Source organism: Protopterus annectens, chromosome 2.part0 (assembly GCF_019279795.1).
Source record: "Protopterus annectens isolate FY-2018-M chromosome 2.part0, PAN1.0, whole genome shotgun sequence".
Taxonomy (NCBI): domain Eukaryota; kingdom Metazoa; phylum Chordata; order Ceratodontiformes; family Protopteridae; genus Protopterus; species Protopterus annectens.
In genome coordinates, this window is record NC_056728.1 from 961,450,380 (window position 1) to 961,471,351 (window position 20,972).

Genomic DNA, 20,972 nt, shown 5'->3' on the forward strand with positions numbered 1-20,972 from the left:
TATGCATTTCAAGCATGTTTCTGCATAGAGAAAAATACCTGTGGAAAGTTGTTTTTCTCCAAGAGGGAAAAAGCTAGGAGGCTGAAACTCTGCAGGTGTGTAGGGTACAATCCACCCTACAAAGGGGTAGGGCAATCCTGGTTCTGGCTTAACTGCCAGTTTCAGTATGACCGTTTATTGTTTTAGCTTTCCTTTGCATTTCAAGCATGTTTCTGCATAGAGAAAAATACCTGTGGAAAGTTGTTTTTCTCCAAGAGGGAAAAAGCTAGGAGGCTGAAACTCTGCAGGTGTGTAGGGTACAATCCACCCTACAAAGGGGTAGGGCAATCCTGGTTCTGGCTTAACTGCCAGTTTCAGTATGACCGTTTATTGTTTTTAGCTTTCCTATGCATTTCAAGCATGTTTCTGCATAGAGAAAAAATACCTGTGGAAAGTTGTTTTTCTCCAAGAGGGAAAAAGCTAGGAGGCTGAAACTCTGCAGGTGTGTAGGGTACAATCCACCCTACAAAGGGGTAGGGCAATCCTGGTTCTGGCTTAACTGCCAGTTTCAGTATGACCGTTTATTGTTTTTAGCTTTCCCTATGCATTTCAAGCATGTTTCTGCATAGAGAAAAATACCTATGGAAAGTTGTTTTTCTCCAAGAGGGAAAAAGCTAGGAGGCTGAAACTCTGCAGGTGTGTAGGGTACAATCCACCCTACAAAGGGGTAGGGCAATCCTGGTTCTGGCTTAACTGCCAGTTTCAGTATGACCGTTTATTGTTTTTAGCTTTCCCTATGCATTTCAAGCATGTTTCTGCATAGAGAAAAATAACCCTGGAAAGTTGTTTTTCTCCAAGAGGGAAAAAGCTAGGAGGCTGAAACTCTGCAGGTGTGTAGGGTACAATCCACCCTACAAAGGGGTAGGGCAATCCTGGTTCTGGCTTAACTGCCAGTTTCAGTATGACCGTTTATTGTTTTAGCTTTCCTATGCATTTCAAGCATGTTTCTGCATAGAGAAAAAATAACCCTGGAAAGTTGTTTTTCTCCAAGAGGGAAAAAGCTAGGAGGCTGAAACTCTGCAGGTGTGTAGGGTACAATCCACCCTACAAAGGGGTAGGGCAATCCTGGTTCTGGCTTAACTGCCAGTTTCAGTATGACCGTTTATTGTTTTAGCTTTCCTTTGCATTTCAAGCATGTTTCTGCATAGAGAAAAATACCTGTGGAAAGTTGTTTTTCTCCAAGAGGGAAAAAGCTAGGAGGCTGAAACTCTGCAGGTGTGTAGGGTACAATCCACCCTACAAAGGGGTAGGGCAATCCTGGTTCTGGCTTAACTGCCAGTTTCAGTATGACCGTTTATTGTTTTTAGCTTTCCCTATGCATTTCAAGCATGTTTCTGCATAGAGAAAAATACCTGTGGAAAGTTGTTTTTCTCCAAGAGGAAAAAGCTAGGAGGCTGAAACTCTGCAGGTGTGTAGGGTACAATCCACCCTACAAAGGGGTAGGGCAATCCTGGTTCTGGCTTAACTGCCAGTTTCAGTATGACCGTTTATTGTTTTTAGCTTTCCTATGCATTTCAAGCATGTTTCTGCATAGAGAAAAATACCCCTGGAAAGTTGTTTTTCTCCAAGAGGGAAAAAGCTAGGAGGCTGAAACTCTGCAGGTGTGTAGGGTACAATCCACCCTACAAAGGGTAGGGCAATCCTGGTTCTGGCTTAACTGCCAGTTTCAGTATGACCGTTTATTGTTTTTAGCTTTCCCTATGCATTTCAAGCATGTTTTTGCATAGAGAAAAAATACCCCTGGAAAGTTGTTTTTCTCCAAGAGGGAAAAGCTAGGAGGCTGAAACTCTGCAGGTGTGTAGGGTACAATCCACCCTACAAAGGGGTAGGGCAATCCTGGTTCTGGCTTAACTGCCAGTTTCAGTATGACCGTTTATTGTTTTTAGCTTTCCCTATGCATTTCAAGCATGTTTCTGCATAGAGAAAAAATTACCCTGGAAAGTTGTTTTTCTCCAAGAGGGAAAAAGCTAGGAGGCTGAAACTCTGCAGGTGTGTAGGGTACAATCCACCCTACAAAGGGGTAGGGCAATCCTGGTTCTGGCTTAACTGCCAGTTTCAGTATGACCGTTTATTGTTTTTAGCTTTCTTTTTGCATTTCAAGCATGTTTCTGCATAGAGAAAAAATACCTATGGAAAGTTGTTTTTCTCCAAGAGGGAAAAAGCTAGGAGGCTGAAACTCTGCAGGTGTGTAGGGTACAATCCACCCTACAAAGGGGTAGGGCAATCCTGGTTCTGGCTTAACTGCCAGTTTCAGTATGACCTCACTTCCCTTTGTGGAGGGGGTGGGGTCTGCAGCACTGCAGCAGAGCGCTATGGAGGATCCTGCCTCTTTGACTACTGCTCCTGAAGCTATTCTTTCTTCTCCAGAAGTGCAAATTGTGGAAACTTACTCTATGGCCGATTTCTCAAAGGATTCTGACTTGCCTGTGGATTCTAGGAGTTCCAGGAACGTGCAGACAGCTGCTTTATTCTCGTGGGGTGAGGAAAACGCTGAATTTCCGCCTCCTGCCGATTCTTTGGCTGCAAAGGTACTTTTAAATGCTTCTACAGTGTTCTCGGACCCTGTGCACACTTCTGCACATGGAGTTCCTTCTAATTTGGCTAACAAACGTCCCTTTGAAGCTTTGGAAGCTTCAGATTCTGTAAATTTGCGTGATAAACACGCTAGAGAAAAAAAGTTACATTTGCAGTTTGAAATTGGCGCCAAAATCGGCAAAAACGCTAGCGCTAATTCAGTGACAGCAGAGACAACTTCTTCTGCTGCCTGCAACTCTGATTTTCATAATGCACATCCCAAATCACCCAAATTGTATTCTCATGCAGCCTCTTCATCTAATCCTGCCCAGGGTTTTGTGCAAAAATCTTGCATAAGAATAAAAGCAGTAAAACATGCCACGATGTCATTAAAAGGCTTGTGGGCTGATGTACTGTTTCCTGCAGGTTTGAAATTGATTGACTTGGCTGGAGTTATCCCGTGGGTGAATGAATCAATGATGGAAGTTTATTTTGAGTCTCCTGTGATAGCTACCAGGTTTTATACTGCTTTTCATGCTCATAAGTCTTTTTCCCCTTGGAACAAGTATGAAATCTCACAAATGAATGTTCAGTTCAAGAAGAAATTGAAAATTTATTTTAAGACAATTTATATGTCAGCTGAAATGGTTAGAGCATATTTGTCTAAGCATTGTTCGGAGGTTCATACAGTTGTTAAATCTTGTTCGCCTGACTTGCCTGGGGTGTGGGATGGGGGGTGGGAGGCTTGGGTGACATTGGGGGTAAATGAGGATGGTGTGCAGCATATTCCTGGCGTGTGTTTTGTTGGAGGGCATAGAGGGACCGTGCGATATGCAGGTCAGCCCAGGATTTGTTTTTTTTGCGGTGCTTTCACTCATTTAATATCTGCCTGCCCTGCTAAGAAGTGTACCAGATGTGGCTCATTAGAGCACTTTTCCAGGGCTTGTCCTAATAAATGTCCTCATTGTGGGGATGCTCACCACTGGTCTGATTGCCCTTTGGTTGAGCTCCCTGCGGAGGCTGATGTGTCTGTATCCTCTGGAAATTCGGCTGTTGTTGTGGAAGAGGAGGTTCCTGCTCCTCATGTTGTTCCTTTTGCTGCTAGTGCTGAAGAGCAGAGTGGCCATTCTCCTCTGGATTCTCAGGGGTTTCATACGTCACAGGTTGCTGGGCCGTCTCATGTTTATGTGCCTCCTGCTGTCTCTCCCTCTCCAGTTCTTCCTCCCCCTGTCCCACCTGCCCCGGTGGCAGTTCCTGAACAGGATTCTGTTACCTTAGAAGATGCTGTGATTGATATGGACACTTCTGATGTGGGTTTTAAGGAAGTTTCTTCTTCTTGTTCTTCTTCTGCACATTCATTTGTGGGTACAGTTCCTCCTCCATTACCGGAGACTTCTGCTATGTCTGACTCGGTGCTGGATGCTTCAGATTCTGGTTCTGCCTCTCAAAGGCGGTTGCGGTCTGCTACAAAATCAAAGAATACTTCGTTGGATGCTGGTTCTAATGTTTCTGCTTGCACGGACAATGGTTAACCTATTGCTTGCCTTCTGCAATATTAATTTATTGATGTCATTGTCGAAACGTATATGCGTGGCTGACTGGGTGCGATCTCTGGAGGTGGATATACTGTGTCTCATGGATGTGGGTACCATTTCCCTGGAGGATCAGGTGCAGTGGTCTTTTTTGTGTCCTTATGAGGCCTTCTGGTCTATGGGATTGGATAGACATTCCGGCATGGTTGTCCTCTGGAATACAGCTACTGTGGAAGTTCGTGACTCCATGCATCTCATTCCTGGGCGTTTGCTTTGTTTTGACATACAGTTTCAGGGTGACTTCTATCGTGTTTTATTTGTCTATGCTTATGTTCATCTAGGTGATAGGTGTAAATTGTTTAGATTTATGCAACCTTTTTTGCAGGTGGATTACCCTATCCTTGTTGTTGGAGATTTTAATACGCATTTGTTAGATGAGGCATGCATGCAAAAATATGATGTGAAGTTATGCAATAGGGTTATGTCCCAGGCAGGTCTTGTTTTGGGATTTACTCCCCCTTTTTCCTTTCGGCAGGGTAATTGTACCTCTTTAATTGATTTTTGTTGGCATTCAGCGAAACTAGCATGTTCTGATTTCTCTCATGTGTTCCTTCCCTTTACGGACCATGCTTTTATGATGTATACGTTTGGTTATGCCACCCCTTTACGCAAAGGGAAAGGGTATGTGAAGTTGAATCCTACGTATATTGCTTTACCTGAATGGCATGTTATATGGCGGGATTTGTGGGACGGCCACTTTTCCTTAATGGAATTGTATGATTCAGTGGAGGCCTGGTGGTCGGATTTTAAGACCAAGTTGATACGCAGGTATAAAGTTTTTGTTTATGAATATTGTTTATCTCTTAAAGTACGTACAACAGCTGCTTATCACACATATGCTAAGGTTGCTAATACTGATGTGTCTTTTGCCCTTACAGCTTTACGGAAGTTATATGACTTGAATATGGAAAGGGTAAAGTCAAATTTATTTAATTTGGCCCATACTCTACGGGGCACGGGGAAAGAATACTTACCTTATGTGGGGAAGTCTCACATTGCCAAGTCCACCACGATGCAGTGTCTTAAATCTTCTTCGGGATCTCTTGTTAATACTGTCTCAGGCATGCATGATATCGTGAGACAACATTTACTTTCCTTGTATGGTGGAAAGGCCACTGATTCCCATCCATGGCAGTTGCCCAGATTGCCAGCTTCATATAAAGCCTCTATTGATCAGTTGATCACTGTCTCTGAAATCAAACATGTTTTACAAAATATATCAACTCCACATTCTGTCCCAGGTTTGGATGGTATCCCTTATGCATTCTATGTACAGTTGGATGATACACATTTACATACTTTGACATCTTTGTTTAATGATTGGTATTGTAATGGTTTTAACCATGTGTCTTTTCTTTCCATAGCTTTGAAATTCTTATGGAAGAAGGGTAGCAGAGCAGATTTGTCCAACTGGCGCCCAATCGCCCTGTGTAATGTGGATTATAAGATCTTTACAAAAGTGTTACAATCACGACTTTCTTCCTCTTTGCCACTACTTTTAGACCCGGGTGTTTATGGTGTCTCTGGCCGCTCTGTTTGGGATCTGTTACATCTTTATAAGTGTGTTTTTTCTCATTTTCAGACTTCTGTTGGTGGTGTTTTGTCTTGCGACTTGTCGCAGGCTTTCGATCACATTTCTCATTCTGTTTTGCTTTCCATCCTTAAATCCTATGGTTTTGGTAGTCTTTTTATTTCTTGTCTTTCTTCTATTTTTCGGGGGTCCTGTATTTTTCCTATGGTTAATGGGCATTTGGCTCCTTCTCTCCCAATGAGGAATGGTATCCGGCAAGGATGTCCTCTGAGTGGTTCTTTGTTAGCCTTGGTAGTGGGGGCTGTTCTTTTCTCTTTCCGTCATACTATGACTCTTTCTCCTTATTCTTTTTCTTGCTCTGGTGTATTGGTTCCGCGTGTGGTTTCCTACGCGGATGATATTTCTTTGTTTTTTGAGAATCCTCAGATGATTGACACTTATTTTATACAACATTTTGTTCCCCTTCTTTCCAAGGTTGGATGGACAGTTAATCTTACCAAGTCCTTTTTTTACACTACACAATCTGATTTGCCTGATGTTTATCATTCATTTCCCGTGGTGACGTCAGGCATCCACATTTTGGGAGTGCCTTTTGGGTCTACCCCTTTTGTTTTGCAACGTTGTAAGCAGCTGTTGTCGTCTTCCTCTGCCACTTTGACGTTCTGGCAGACTTTTAGACTTTCATTTAAAAAGAAGGCCTTGATGTTAAATTCTATTTTTCTGGCCAAGTTTCAATATGTTTTTTCAGTTTATTTCTTTCCAGTTGCTTGGTCTGCTTGGTTTTTAAGGATTTATTTTCATTTTTTTTGGAAGTCAGGCCTTAATCCTGTTTCTCGGGGTGTGGTTTTTGCTCCACAGGATCAGGGAGGGTGTGGGTTGAAACACCCGGTATTGTTTTTGCAGTTGCTTTTTTTATATAGATTGTTTGCTAGTCTGAAGTCTCAGTCTTATTCGCTTATTGCTGAGTTGTACAAACATATGTATCCAGGGTATTGGGATTTGTTGCTAGCTGGACGGAGGCCATCTGCGGGTGGTGATCAGGTCCTTCGGGACATTTCTCTTATTGTTAAAAAATATCGCATTTTTGCGTTGGACATTACTCCTCGTTTTTTTATGTGGTATGACCAGGTAATGTCTCATTATGTGTGGATTAATGCTTATGCTGAGTTCACCAGTGATCAAGTGTCTGGTTTGCTTGGGCGCAGGAGGTTTTTATCTGCAGTGCCACAATGGCATGATTTTTTGTGGCGGTTATCCTTGGATAGATTGCCACTCAAATGTCATCTTCATACTGGGAATGTGGTAGATACACATTGTTTTGTATCTTGCCCGGAACCTGAAACTGTGTTACATTTTCTTTTCTCCTGTAGCAGGATTCGAGGATTTTGGTCAATGTTCCGGCAGACTTTTAGGGTTCCTCACCTTTTTCCGTTGAATATCTTGAAATGTCGATTGGGTGACTACCAGGTTGCTTGGACTCCGGCCATCCGTCAGGCTGATTTTGTTCTTTGCTCCACAATGTACTTACTTTGGACGGCTCGATGCAAAGCGTTATATCACAAAACTGTGTTTCCAGTTTGTCATTTGATTTCTATGTTGAAGCATTGGCTGTCAAGATGGGGATATGACGGGATGTTTATTTGATGTTGTTTTGCATTTTTTTCCTGTCGTTTTCTCTTTTTCCTGTTTGTCAATAAATGTTGGCTTTCCTATGCATTTCAAGCATGTTTCTGCATAGAGAAAAAATAACCCTGGAAAGTTGTTTTTCTCCAAGAGGGAAAAAGCTAGGAGGCTGAAACTCTGCAGGTGTGTAGGGTACAATCCACCCTACAAAGGGGTAGGGCAATCCTGGTTCTGGCTTAACTGCCAGTTTCAGTATGACCGTTTATTGTTTTTAGCTTTCCCTATGCATTTCAAGCATGTTTCTGCATAGAGAAAAAATACCCCTGGAAAGTTGTTTTTCTCCAAGAGGGAAAAAGCTAGGAGGCTGAAACTCTGCAGGTGTGTAGGGTACAATCCACCCTACAAAGGGGTAGGGCAATCCTGGTTCTGGCTTAACTGCCAGTTTCAGTATGACCGTTTATTGTTTTTAGCTTTCTTTTTGCATTTCAAGCATGTTTCTGCATAGAGAAAAAATACCTGTGGAAAGTTGTTTTTCTCCAAGAGGGAAAAAGCTAGGAGGCTGAAACTCTGCAGGTGTGTAGGGTACAATCCACCCTACAAAGGGGTAGGGCAATCCTGGTTCTGGCTTAACTGCCAGTTTCAGTATGACCTCACTTCCCTTTGTGGAGGGGGTGGGGTCTGCAGCACTGCAGCAGAGCGCTGGTGAGGAGACTGCTCCTGTTTCTAATGTTCCTGCTAATACTACAACTTTTCCTGAGATGAGAATTGTGGATACATATTCTTTGGCTTCTGTTCCTGAGGATTCTACTTTGTCTATGGCTGAAAAACGTGCTAGGGATGTGCAGACTGCTGCTATTTTGGATTGGGGCACTGAAGACATTGATATTCCGCCGCCAGCAGACTCTCTGGCAGCTTCCGTTTTCAGGCAGGTAAAACTTCTTTTTCTGCTTCTCCCAACACTTCTACAAGTGCCTCTAAGGTTACCCATGTGTTTAAAAGACCCTTTGAGGCAGTAGAAGTTGCAGAAATGACTAAAAAAAGCGCTAAACGAGCTACAGAAAAAAAGTCACTTTTACAGTTTAAATTTGGCGCCAAAACCGGCTTGCAGAACGCCGAGAAAGACATTACAGCTTTGCAAACTTCAAATACTGCTTGCACAGCCCCTGATGGACTTGCAAACCCCATTCCACCTAAATTATACTCCCAGGCAGCTTCTCCTTCACATCCCAGTCGGACTTTTCAACAAAAGTCATGCATTAGATTTAAAACAGCTAAAAATGACAGGATGTCATTAAGAAGTTTATGGACTGATCTGCTTGCTCCTGCAGGTCTAAAGCTTTTAGACTTGGCTGGGGTGATACCCTGGCCAAATGAGAACATGATTGAGGTATTCTTTGAGATTCCTCTGGTTGCTGCAAACTTTTATGCTAAGTTTCAACAGAATAAGTCTATTTCTCCCTGGAATTTGTATGAGATCTCTCAGTTAAATGTGCAGCTAAAGAAAAAGTTGAGGTTGTCTTTTAAAACTATCTATATGTCTTCTGACATGATTAAAGCCCACATTTCTCAGCGTTGTTCTGAAGTACATAGCGTTGTTAAAACTTGTTCTCCTGATCTACCTGGTGTTTGGGATGGAGGCTGGGAGGTTTGGGTGACTATGGGGTCACTGACAAGGGTATTGCTCATCTTCCAGGTGTGTGTTTTGTGCGTGGACATAGAGGCACTATTAGATATGCTGGCCAGCCACGTTTTTGTTTCTTTTGTGGGGACTTTTCTCACCTGATATCTGACTGTCCTGCCAAAAAATGTACTCGGTGCGGCTCTCTTTCGCACTTTACCAGGTCTTGTCCTAATAAATGTCCTCATTGCGGAGAAGCCCACCATTGGTCCCAGTGCCCTTTGGTGGACACTCCACTGGAGGAACCTGTTTCAGAGGTTGCTGTGGAGAAAGTTTCGGATACCGTACTTTCTGTTTCTTCTTCTGCTACCAGTGCTGAAGAGCAGGGTAGTCATACGGCTGTGGACAGTCAGGGTCATCATACATCCCAAGTGGCTGGTCCTTCTGATGCATATGTTCCACCGCTAAATGTACCCTTGGAGGATGACATACCTCCTTGTTCTCCGTCCCAGACTCTTTCACCAGGTGTTCAGCAGTCTTTCTCTGTACCTCAGACCGATGCTGACATGGAAGTGGACCCTTCTGATGCTGACGTGGTTCAAGCTGCTTCAGTTGCTTCTTCTTTTTCTTCTGCACATTCGGCTGTTCCCATACTTGTTGGATCTCAACACGGAAGTGACCCCTTGGTCTCTCCTTCCTCTCCTTTATTGGAATCTTCTGCTGGTGGTGCTGCAGGGCAGAGGCGTGGTCGTTCGGCCTCCAGAGGACGAATTAAGACTTTGCAGAAGGGATCGATAGACACTCCGGATGTTGGATATGGCTAATTTCCTAATGGCATTCTGTAATGTCAATCTCATGCTTTCTTTGTCGAAAAGGATTTGTGTCGCAGATTGGATTCAGACGTACCAGTTTGACTTGTTGTGTTTACTGGATGTTGGTCAGCTGCCCTTGGAACTTCAAGAACAATGGTCTGGGATGTGTCCCTATGATGTTCAGTGGTCTACGGGACTGGATAAACACTCTGGTTTGGTGGTGTTGTGGAATTCCTCCACAGTACATGTTTTGGATGTTGTACACTTGGTGCCGGGTCGTTTACTTTGTTTAGATATTAAGTTTCAGTCAGATTATTATAGAATCTTTTTTCTTTATGCTTATGTTAGTCTGGGCGAGAGATGCAAATTGTTTAAATGTCTTCAACCTTTTTTGCAGGTGGACTATTCAGTCATCGTGGCGGGGGATTTTAATGCCCATATGACTGATGTCTCACAAACATAAATGTGATGTCAAGCTATGTCACAAGATAATGTCACAAGCTGGTTTGTCATTAAGTTTTACTCCGCCCTTTTCTTATTTTAAAGGTACAGTTCGTACTTTAATTGATTTTTGTTGGCATACCCCTGATGTGGCTTGTTCTAATTTTGATTATTTTTTTCTTCCATTCACTGACCATGCTCTTTTGGCGTACACCTTTGGCTCTGCCACTACTTTGCATAGAGGGAAAAGCTATGTGAAGATGAGTCCGACTCGCATACAATCTGATGACTGGGCCGTCATTTGGCAAGACCTGTGGCAAGGGCAGATGTCCCTTTGGGATTTATTTGATTCCGCTCATTGGTGGAGGGATTTTAAGATAAAATTAATTGACAGGTACTGTGCTTATGTTCATGAATGTTGTTTACAGCTTAAAGTGTCTACTTCTGCTGCCTATCACGATTATGTGTGTCATGCTAATGCGAATTTGTCTTCTACCCTTATAGCTTTGTGCAGGCTTTATGAATTAAATGTGGAGAGAGTGAAGACCAAACTCTTTGACTTGGCCCATTCCTTAAAGGGTTCGGGTGAGGAGTATTTACCTTATGTGGGAAAGAAGAGGCTCCAACGTACCTCCACTATGCAATGTCTCAAGTCTCCCGAGGGCACATTGTGCAACACCCTGCAAGGGATGCAGAATATTGTTTTTCAGCATTTGTCTCATTTATATGGTGGTAAAGCACCTGTTTCATATTTTTGGGGATTACCAAAGTTGCCCTCTTCTCATAGGGCGTGTATTGATGCTGCCATCACTTTGTCAGAAGTGCGTCATGTTATTCATAATCTTCCTAACCTGACTTCTGTTCCTGGTTTGGACGGTATTCCCTACCTTTTCTATACTAAGTTGTCAGATGACCATTTGCAGGTGTTGGTTTCTATGTTTAATGACTGGTTGTCTTTTGGTATTAATGATGTTTCATTTCTTTCTGTTGCAGTGAAATTTTTGTGGAAAAAAGGTAACAGGGTGGACTTGGCAAATTGGAGACCCATTTCACTCTGCAATACAGACTACAAGCTTTTCATGAAGATCTTACAGCTTCGTCTGTCTGCTTCCATGTCTCTCCTTTTGGACCCTGGGATTTTTGGTGTGCCGGGTCGACCAGTCTGGGATCTTTTACATCTTTATAAATCAGTTTTTTCTCTCTTCTCCTCCTTTGGGTGGTGTCCTTTCATGTGACCTGTCTCAAGCCTTTGACAACATATCTCATCCTGTTCTTTTCTCTATTCTTTCTTCTTATGGCTTTGGGAAGAAGTTTCTTGGTTGTCTTTCTTCTATTTTTCAGGGTTCTAAACTTTCTCCTTTGGTTAATGGTCACCTAGGTTCTTCTCTTCCAATGTTAAATGGGATTCGTCAAGGGTGTCCTTTGAGTAGCTACTTATTGGCTTTGGTGGTGGGTGCTGCCACCTTCTCTTTCCGACACAAAGCTCTTCTTTCCCCGTGTTCCTTTTCTTGTCAGGGGGTACTCATTCCCAGGGTGGTTTCCTATGCTGATGACTTAGCTATGTTTGTGGATGATCCTGACCAGGTTAACACTTATTTTTTGCAGCAGTTTTTACCCATTTTGCAGTTAGTGGCGTGGTCAGTTAACCTTACCAAGTCCTTTTTCTACTATCCCAGAGCTGATTCACCTGACGTCCTCTTTGGTTTTCCGGTGATTCGCACCGGGGTGCACATACTAGGAGTTCCTTTTGGTTCTGACGACTTTGTTGCACAGAGTTGCAAATCTCTTTTGTCTTCTTCCTTGTTGAAGTTAAATTATTGGCAAACCTTTCGCCTTTCTTTTAAGAAGAAGGCTTTGTTGTTAAATTCTATTTTTTTGGCTAAGCTTCTTTATGTTTTTTCTGTGTATTTTTTTCCAACTGTTTGGATTGCTTGGTTCCTCCGTTTATTTTTTTCTTTCTTTTGGAAGTCAGGTTTGAATCCCATTCCCCGGGGTACTGTTTATGCCCCATCAGACCATGGGGGGTGTGGCTTAAAACACCCTGTTCTTTTTTTACAAATTATGTTTTTACATAGGCTTTTTTCTCGTTTAAGATCACAGTCCTTTTCCATGCTTGCAGACATTTATAGAAATATGGCCTGGGTTTTGGGAGGCGTTGTTGTTGGGCAAGAGGCCTCCTTGCCCTTCTTCCTTTTATCGTGATGTGGTTTTGGTTGTGAAACGGCATAAGCTTTATGATTTTGATGTTAATTTATCCTTTCCTACTTGGTATTCCCAGGTTATGTCTGCCTCTATTTTTATTAATGCTTATGAAAATTTAACTTCTTTTCAACAGCAAGGTTTGTTTAATAGGCGAAGGTTTCTCAAAGCTGTGCCTCAGTGGCATGATTTTCTATGGAGATTGTCTTTAGATAGATTGCCTATTAAATGTCATGTACATACAGCCCTGGACGGGGACAAATTATGTTTTATGCACTGTGGTGAACCAGAAACCATTTTACATTTTTTGTTTTCATGTAGAAGGATAGCTGGGTTTTGGAAATTGTTTCGTCGGGAATTTTTTGTTCCTTGCCTTTATCCCCTTAGTTTGTCTAAGTGTCAGTGGGGGGACTATAAGGTTTCTTGGTCTGCTGCCATTAGGGCAGCGGATTTTGTCCTTTGTTCCATTATGTATTTATTATGGTCAGCTAGATGTAAGGCATTTTACCAGAAGTACATCATTCCAGTTCCTCAGTTGATACAGATGTTGAAGTTTTGGTTAACTAAATGGGGGTATGCCAACTTTATTTTGTGATTTCATTGTGGTTTCCCTTTTTGTTGTTTCTCTTATTCTTTTTGCTGTTTGTCTTTTTCCTTTGTTGTTTTGTGTTTAATAAATATTGGCTTACCTATGCATTTCAAGCATGTTTCTGCATAGAGAAAAAATAACCCTGGAAAGTTGTTATTCTCCAAGAGGGAAAAAGCTAGGAGGCTGAAACTCTGCAGGTGTGTAGGGTACTATCCACCCTAACATGGGGTAGGGCAATCCTGGTTCTGGCTTAACTGCCAGTTTCAGTATGACCGTTTATTGTTTTTAGCTTTCCCTATGCATTTCAAGCATGTTTCTGCATAGAGAAAAATAACCATAGAAAGTTGTTTTTCTCCAAGAGGGAAAAAGCTAGGAGGCTGAAACTCTGCAGGTGTGTAGGGTACTATCCACCCTACAAAGGGGTATGGCAATCCTGGTTCTGGCTTAACTGACAGTTTCAGTATGACCATTTATTGTTTTTAGCTTTCCCTATGCATTTCAAGCATGTTTCTGCATAGAGAAAAAATAACCCTGGAAAGTCGTTTTTCTCCAAGAGGGAAAAAGCTAGGAGGCTGAAACTATGCAGGTGTGTAGGGTACTATCCATCCTACAAAGGGGTAGGGCAATCCTGGTTCTGGCTTAACTGCCAGTTTCAGTATGACCTCACTTCCCTCTGTGGAGGAGGTGGGGTCTGCAGCACTGCAGCAGAGCGCTGGTGAGGAGACTGCTCCTGTTTCTAATGTTCCTGATACTGCTACAACGTTTCCTGAGATGAAAATTGTGGATACTTATTCTTTAGCTACTGTTCCTGAGGATTCTACATTGTCTATGGCTGGTAAAAGCGCTAGGGATGTGCAGACTGCTGCTATTCTGGATTAGGGTAATGCAGACATTGACTTTCCGCCGCCGGCTGATTCACTGGCAGCTTCCGTTTTTCAGGCTGGTAAAACTTCTTTTTCTGCTTCCTCACACTCTTCTACTAGTGCCTCTAAGGTTGCTCATGTGTTTAAAAGGCCTTTTGAGGCAGTAGAAGTTTCAGAAATGTCTGAAAATAGCGCAAAACGCGCTACAGAAAAAAAGACACTTTTGCAGTTTAAATTTGGCGCCAAAACCGGCTTGCAGAACGCCGAGAAAGACATGACAGCCTTGCAAACTTCAAATACTGCTTGCACAGCCCCTGATGGCTCTGCAAACCCCATTCCACCTAAATTATATTCTCAAGCAGCCTCTTCTACTTATCCTAGTCGGACTTTTACCCAAAAGTCATGCATAAGGATTAAAACTGCTAATAATGACAGGATGTCATTAAAGCGCTTATGGACTGATTTGCTTGCTCCAGCAGGTCTGAAGCTTTTAGACTTAGCTGGGGTAATACCATGGCCAAATGAGAACATGATAGAGGTTTTTTTTGAGGTTCCTCTGGTTGCTGCCACCTTTTATTCTAAGTTTCAGCAGCATAGAACTATTTCTCCATGGAATCTCTATGAAATTTCTCAGTTGAATGTGCAACTGAAGAAAAAGTTGAAATTGTCTTTTAAAACTATTTATATGTCTTCTGACATGGTTAAGTCCTACTTATCTCAGCGTTGTTCTGAAGTGCACAGCATTGCTAAAACTTGTTCACCTGATTTACCTGGGGTTTGGGATGGTGGCTGGGAGGCTTGGGTGACCATGGAGGTCACTGACGAAGGTATAGCTCATCTTCCAGGAGTGTGTTTTGTAGGCGGACATAGGGGCACTATTAGATATGTTGGCCAGCCACGCTTTTGTTTCTTTTATGGGGACTTTTCCCATCTCATCTCTGACTGTCCAGCTAAGAAATGTACTCGGTGCGGATCCCTTTCGCACTTTACCAGGTCTAGTCCTAACAAGTGTCCTCATTGTGGGGAGGCTCACCATTGGTCCCAGTGTCCATTGGTGGACACTCCACTGGATGATTCAGTTTCAGAGGTGTCTGTAGTGACAGTTTCGGATGATGCAATTTCTGTTTCTCATTCTTCTACCAGTGCTGCAGAGCAGGGTAGTCATACGGAAGTGGACAGTCAGGGTCATCACACGTCCCAAGTGGCTGGTCCTTCTGATACTTATGTTCCGCCGGTACATGCGTCCTCGGAGAGATCACTACCTCCTAGTCCTTCATCCCAGACTGTTTTGCAAGGTGTTCAGCAGTCTCCTTCTGCACTTCAGACTGATGCTGACATGGAAGTAGATCCTTCTGATGCTGCGGTGGTTCAGCATGATTTGGTTGATTCTTCTTTTTCTTCTGCACATTCAGCAGATTCAGTTCTTGTTATGGGTCAGAAGGGGGTAGACCCTTTGGTTCCTCCCTCTTCTCCTTTGTTGGAATCTTCTTCTGGTGGTACTATGGGAAGGAGACGCGGTCGTTCGGCCTCCAGGGGCAGGATTAAGATGGTGCAAAAGGGTATGTCGGACGTCCCAGATGATGGCTATGGCTAACCTACTTCTTGCTTTTTGCAACATCAATTTGATGATGTCTTTGTCGAAACGGATTTGTGTAGTGGATTGGATCCAGACATACCAATTTGACTTGTTGTGTTTATTGGATGTTGGTCAGCTGTCCGTGGAGATTCAAGAACAATGGTCCAGGCTGTGTCCATATAACGTTCAGTGGTCTACGGGGCTGGACAAGCACTCTGGTTTGGTGGTTTTGTGGAATCCTTCTACAGTACAAGTTTTGGATGTATTACATTTGGTGCCAGGTCATTTAATTTGTTTGGATATTAAGTTTCAGATGGATTATTACAGAGTCTTTTTTATATATGCTTATGTAAATATGGGTGAGCGGTGTAAATTGTTTAAATGTCTTTTACCTTTTTTGCAGGTGGATTATTCCGTCATCGTAGCGGGTGACTTTAATGCCCACATGGCTGATGACTCTCATAAAGACAAAAGTGATGTTAAACTTTGTCATAAAATAATGTCGCAAGCTGGTTTGTCCTTAAGGTTTACCCCTACCCTTTTCCTATTTTAAAGGTACAGTTCGTAAATTGATTGATTTTTGTTGGCATACCCCAGATGTAGCCTGTTCTAACTTTAATTATTTTTTTCTTCCTTTTGCTGACCATGTTCTTATGGCGTATGATTTTGGAACAGCTTCCCCTTTGACTAGGGGAAGGAGTTATGTGAAGATGAGCCCTACTCGGATGCACTCGAATGAATGGGATGCGATATGGCAGGATTTGTGGCAGGGACAGATGTCCCTTTGGGAATTGTATGATTCCGCAACTCAGTGGTGGAGGGATTTTAAAGTTAAATTGGTTAGCAGGTACTGTGATTATGTTCGTGAATATTGTTTACAGCTTAAAGTTAATACTACTGCAGCATACCATGCTTATGTCAGTCATACTAATTTAGATTTATCTTCTGCCCTCACAGCTTTGCGTAGGCTTTAGGACTTGAATGTGGAAAGAGTGAAGACCAGACTCTTTAACTTGGCCCATTCTTTAAAGGGTTCGGGTGAGGAGTATTTGCCTTATGTGGGGAAGAAGAGGCTCCAACGTACCTCTACAATGATGTGTCTTAAATCTCCTGAGGGTGCCTTGTGCAATACACTACCTGGGATGCAATCTATTGTTTCTCGATATTTGTCTGTCTTGTATGGTGGGAAACCGCCTGTTTCATATTTTTGGGGATTACCGAATTTGCCCCCTTCTCATAGGGCATGCATTGATGCTGATATCACTTTGGATGAAGTGCGGAAAGTTATTCATAATCTTTCTAACCCTACCTCAGTTCCCGGAATGGATGGTGTCCCTTACTTTTTTTATACAAGGTTGTCTGATGACAATTTACAGTTGTTGGTGAATGTGTTTAATGAATGGTTGTCTTTAGGGATTACTGATGTCTCCTTTCTTTCAGTTGCAGTGAAGTTTTTATGCAAGAAGGGTAACAAGGCAGAATTGGCTAATTGGAGGCCTATTTCGCTATGCAATACTGACTACAAGCTTTTTATGAAGATCTTACAGCTTCATTTGTCTACTTCCATGCCTCTTCTTTTGGACCTTGGGGTTTTTGGTGTTCCGGGACGTTCAGTCTGGGATCTTTTGCATCTATACAAATCTGTTTTTTCTCTTTCTTCTCCTCACTTGGGTGGTGTCCTTTCTTGTGACATTTCCCAGGCCTTCGATAATATTTCTCATTCTGTCCTTTTTTCTATTCTTCGTGCTTACGGCTTTGGGGAGAAGTTTCTTGGTTGTCTTTCTTCTATTTTTCGGGGTTCTACTCTTACTCCTTTGATTAATGGTCACTTGGGGTCTTCTCTTTCTATGTCAAATGGGATTCGTCAGGGATGTCCTTTAAGCAGCTATTTGTTGGCTTTGGTGGTGGGAGCTGCCATTTTCTCTTTTAGGCATAAGGTCCTTTTTTCGCCTTATTCTTTTTCTTGTTATGGGGTCCTCATTCCTCGGGTGGTTTCTTATGCTGATGACCTTGCCATGTTTGTGGAGGATCCTGCTCAGGTTGACACTTATTTTTTGCGTCAGTTTTTGCCTATTTTAGAATTGGTGGGATGGAAGGTTAATCTTAACAAATCTTTTTTTTATTCTACTAGAGTGGATTTGCCTGATGTCTTGTATGGCTTTCCAGTCATTCGTAACTGAGTGCACATTTTAGGGGTTCCATTTGGGTCAGAGGACTTTACTGTTTATGGTCCTCTTCATTGGCAACATTGAATTATTGGCAGACTTTCCGCCTTTCTTTTAAAAAGAAAGCTTTGTTATTGAACTCTGTTTTTTTAGCCAAATTGCTTTATGTTTTTTCAGTTTATTTTTTTCCTACAGTTTGGATTGCCTGGTTTCTCCATTTATTTTTTTCTTTCTTTTGGAGATCAGGATTAAATCCCATTTCTCGGGGTACAGTTTATGCCCCAGCGGAACAAGGGGGGGGTGTGGTTTAAAACACCCTGTTTTTTTTTGCAAGTTTTATTTTTACATAGGCTTTTCTCTCGTTTGAGGTCCCACTCATTTTCTATGATTGCTGATGTTTACCGGAATATGGCACCTGGTTTTTGGGAGGCATTATTTTTGGGCAAGAGACCACCTTGCCCTACTTCCTTTTATCGCAATGTGGTTTTGGTAGTTAAGAAGCATAAGATTTATGATTTTGATATTAGTTTGCCTTTTCCATTTTGGTACTCTCAAGTTATGTCTGCTACAGTGTTTATTAATGCTTATGAACATTTAAATTCCTTTAGTAGAATGGTTTGTCAAATAGAAGGAGGTTTTTACGGGCAGTGCCACAGTGGCACGATTTTTTATGGCGTTTGTCATTAGATAAATTACCTCTTAAATGTCATGTACATACCGCTCAGGACAGGGACAAATTATGTTTTATGCAATGTGGTGAACAGGAAACCATTTTGCATTTTTTGTTTTCTTGTCAGAGGATAGCTGGTTTTTGGAAGTCATTTCGTCAGGAATTTTTTTGTTCCCTGTCTTTATCCTCTTGGTTTGTCCAAATGTCAGTGGGGTGATTATAAAGTTTCTTGGTCCACTGCCATTCGGGCAGCAGATGTTGTTCTTTGTTCCATTATGTTTTTACTATGGTCAGCCAGGTGTAAGGCTTTATATCAGAAAGTTGTGATTCCAGTTCCGCAGCTAATAATTATGTTGAAGTTTTGGTTGGCGAAATGGGGATATGCCAGATTTATTTTATTATTATTTTATGATTATTATGTGGTTTTTCTTTTATTTTCTTGTCAATTGTCTCTTTTTGTATGTTTCTTTCTTTTGTTGTTCTTTGTGTTTATTAAACTTGGATTACCTATGCATTTCAAGCATGTTTTTGCATAGAGAAAAAATACCCCTGGAAAGTTGTTTTTCTCCAAGAGGGAAAAAGCTAGGAGGCTGAAACTCTGCAGGTGTGTAGGGTATTATCCACCCTACAAAGGGGTAGGGCAATCCTGGTTCTGGCTTAACTGCCAGTTTCAGTATGACCGTTTATTGTTTTTAGCTTTCTTTTGCATTTCAAGCATGTTTCTGCATAGAGAAAAAATACCTGTGGAAAGTTGTTTTTCTCCAAGAGGGAAAAAGCTAGGAGGCTGAAACTCTGCAGGTGTGTAGGGTACTATCCACCCTACAAAGGGGTAGGGCAATCCTGGTTCTGGCTTAACTGCCAGTTTCAGTATGACCGTTTATTGTTTTAGCTCTTCCTATGCATTTCAAGCATGTTTCTGCATAGAGAAAAATAACCCTGGAAAGTTGTTTTTCTCCAAGAGGGAAAAAGCTAGGAGGCTGAAACTCTGCAGGTGTGTAGGGTACTATCCACCCTACAAAGGGGTAGGGCAATCCTGGTTCTGGCTTAACTGCCAGTTTCAGTATGACCGTTTATTGTTTTTAGCTTTCCCTATGCATTTCAAGCATGTTTCTGCATAGAGAAAAATAACCCTGGAAAGTTGTTTTTCTCCAAGAGGGAAAAAGCTAGGAGGCTGAAACTCTGCAGGTGTGTAGGGTACTATCCACCCTACAAAGGGTAGGGCAATCCTGGTTCTGGCTTAACTGCCAGTTTCAGTATGACCGTTTATTGTTTTTAGCTTTCCCTATGCATTTCAAGCATGTTTTTGCATAGAGAAAAATTACCTATGGAAAGTTGTTTTTCTCCAAGAGGGAAAAAGCTAGGAGGCTGAAACTCTGCAGGTGTGTAGGGTACTATCCACCCTACAAAGGGGTAGGGCAATCCTGGTTCTGGCTTAACTGCCAGTTTCAGTATGACCGTTTATTGATTTTAGCTTTCCATATGCATTTCAAGCATGTTTCTGCATAGAGAAAAAATACCCTGGAAAGTTGTTTTTCTCCAAGAGGGAAAAAGCTAGGAGGCTGAAACTCTGCAGGTGTGTAGGGTACTATCCACCCTACAAAGGGTAGGGCAATCCTGGTTCTGGCTTAACTGCCAGTTTCAGTATGACCGTTTATTGTTTTTAGCTTTCCCTATGCATTTCAAGCATGTTTCTGCATAGAGAAAAATAACCCTGGAAAGTTGTTTTTCTCCAAGAGGGAAAAAGCTAGGAGGCTGAAACTCTGCAGGTGTGTAGGGTACTATCCACCCTACAAAGGGTAGGGCAATCCTGGTTCTGGCTTAACTGCCAGTTTCAGTATGACCGTTTATTGTTTTTAGCTTTCCCTATGCATTTCAAGCATGTTTCTGCATAGAGAAAAAATAACCCTGGAAAGTTGTTTTTCTCCAAGAGGGAAAAAGCTAGGAGGCTGAAACTCTGCAGGTGTGTAGGGTACAATCCCCCCTACAAAGGGGTAGGGCAATCCTGGTTCTGGCTTAACTGCCAGTTTCAGTATGACCGTTTATTGTTTTTAGCTTTCCTTTGCATTTCAAGCATGTTTCTGCATAGAGAAAAATACCTGTGGAAAGTTGTTTTCTCCAAGAGGGAAAAAGCTAGGAGGCTGAAACTCTGCAGGTGTGTAGGGTACTATCCACCCTACAAGGGGTAGGGCAATCCTGGTTCTGGCTTAACTGCCAGTTTCAGTATGACCGTTTATTGTTTTAGCTTTCCCTATGCATTTCAAGCATGTTTCTGCATAGAGAAAAAATACCTATGGAAAGTTGTTTTTCTCCAAGAGGGAAAAAGCTAGGAGGCTGAAACTCTGCAGGTGTGTAGGGTACTATCCACCCTACAAAGGGGTAGGGCAATCCTGGTTCTGGCTTAACTGCCAGTTTCAGTATGACCGTTTATTGTTTTTAGCTTTCCCTATGCATTTCAAGCATGTTTCTGCATAGAGAAAAATACCCCTGGAAAGTTTATTTTCTCCAAGAGGGAAAAAGCTAGGAGGCTGAAACTCTGCAGGTGTGTAGGGTATTATCCACCCTACAAAGGGGTAGGGCAATCCTGGTTCTGGCTTAACTGCCAGTTTCAGTATGACCGTTTATTGTTTTTAGCTTTCTTTTGCATTTCAAGCATGTTTCTGCATAGAGAAAAAATACCTATGGAAAGTTGTTTTTCTCCAAGAGGGAAAAAGCTAGGAGGCTGAAACTCTGCAGGTGTGTA